We start from the raw sequence: 2,292 nt of genomic DNA on the forward strand, positions 1-2,292 counted from the left end.
TATCTATCTATCTATCTATCTATCTATCTATCTATCTATCTATCTATATCTGTCTATCTGGAAGAAAAACCCTTTTCCATTTGTACTGACAAGATATCTGTTCCTCTGTGTACAATGTTACTTTTGAACTCTCTCTCTCTCTCTCTCTCTCTCTCTCTCTGAAGGTGGAAATTGCTCATTCCCACACCATTGCCTGGTTTCTCATTCAGAAGAGAACTCACAGTTCGGAGCCCCTGGCCAGAAATAGGGCATTGGGGTTCCCTTGCTGTTGGGCTCAGGAACTGGTTGACACACAGAAAGAGGTTGGAGCAAATGGAGAGTGCTGGAGGCTGGAAGCTGAATGCTGGAGACGGGTATGTTGGAGGAAGACGTTGCATCATAGACACCAAGTGGATGTTGGTAGGTCCTGTTGTTTGGATCCAGATCATTGGTAGAAAGCTCATGTAGCTCTGTTTTTATTCACCATTGCATAGATAGGAGTGTCCTGCAGGAAAGTTAGGTCAGAACATGGAAGCAGATGTAAGACAAAGGGTGAGAAAAGGGCAGGGGTTCTTCCTTACTTGGTTTCCTGTGGTGAACTCCTCAGGTCTGTTTATGGAAGGAGAAACACTCAGGTCAGGGTGTCTGCATTTATCTCCATCCACCTTCTGTCTGGTGTACATCCCTAAGAGAATACAGAGCCTTTTGCTTCAATTTAATTTCAAAATAGGAAGAATGAGGGATTAGTGACTTAGATTCTAGAACCAATTCAGCTACCACCATCTGCATAACCTTATTAGACATCATATCTGAGAAGTCCTTAGCTCGCTCAACCATGGAAAGGGTGATGCTATTAACTTCCTCATAAGGATGATAGATTCAAGAGAGATGAGGTATAAAAGATGATTTAAAAATAACTGCCACAAAATATAATAACATATGTATTTGAAAAATGCCACAATGAAACCCATAATGTTACATGCTAACCTCAAAGGTATATATGAAAATAAAACAACTGCTACATTAGGATCCTGCTAGACACTGGGCAACCTTTTATGTGTAACCATTCTATTTATTATATCTAATCTTGGATTCATGGGCGTGGTCTTCCTTGACAAATAAGTTCCATAAGTTTCCAGAAAGTCCATCAAAATTTTATTACTGGAAGGATCTAAATAAGCAAGTCTTGCTTTAGAAGTTTCTTAAAGCAATCATTTTTTGCCTAGACTAAATAGAAAAATAAGAACATCGTCCCCATGGAGAGGGAAGTAGGGTTCATTTGAACATCTGTAGGTAGATTTAAAGACCTAGAAACAAACTGGAATTGAATAGCTTTGAAATTGATTGTTCCTTAAGTGTGACTTGAAGCAAATGAGGCTTCAAGATGGAATAAGCAAGTAGATGTCCAAAATAATTATTTTGGAAGCTAGCATTCATACTTAAATATTGTCACTAAGCTAGGAAGAAGAGTCCGGGGTCTCAAAAGTTACAGAAAAGCTCACACACCTCAGGCATCTGACTGTTTTTACTTCTCTGTAGAATTTCATACATCAAAATTTTAGCTAACCTTTTTAGAAGATAAACACTGGGGAACTTGATGTAGGAACTGCTTGTCCCAGAATGACAACTTGTCAGACATCCACTCATGTGCCACTTGAACCTATTACTTGTAGCTGCATGTCATCTCATTAGTTTACAGCCTTACAATATCCCTGAGAGGGAGTTATTTGATGACTTTAGAGAGCACTGGCTCAAGCCACAGAGTGGCAGGGTTGGGAGTTGTCCATTGATCTCTCCTCTCTATCTAATTTCCTGTCAGATGTGTCAGTGTCACTCACCCTGGCTACTGCACTGTCCAAGGTGAGTGTGTGAGTACGTACTAAGCATCCTAGCTCTTATTTATTATTTCTCTCTTAGCAGACTCTAGGAAAGCTGTATTTAGTGAATGAGGTTTAAAGGTCTTTCGCTTTTATACCTCAGTCATATTATCTTTCTAATGTGAAGGACACCGACGTACCTCATACCTATCTTGTTAGAATTCCTTGGTTCATGTTTCTATTTCATGTCTGAGTGTGTAATGGCGTGTTTGTGTGTCTATGACTGAGATTATGAGAGGTTCAGTATCTCTGTGTGTATGCTGAACACTCTTTAAACGTGTCCTTCTGAGTTTTTTTCTTGGTGTGACTTGGGGAGAAAAATCTCTCTCCTCTCATGGGACTCAGACAAAGAGAATGGCTATGTCTTTCAGGCTGTGATTTCTCAAAAGCTGGTAAATGCCAGGGATTTAGCAAGTAAGAAATCTGAAAAGAATTA

This window comes from Psammomys obesus, unplaced genomic scaffold (genome assembly GCF_907164565.1).
Source record: "Psammomys obesus unplaced genomic scaffold, mPsaObe1.curated_primary_1811, whole genome shotgun sequence".
NCBI classification, from domain to species: domain Eukaryota; kingdom Metazoa; phylum Chordata; class Mammalia; order Rodentia; family Muridae; genus Psammomys; species Psammomys obesus.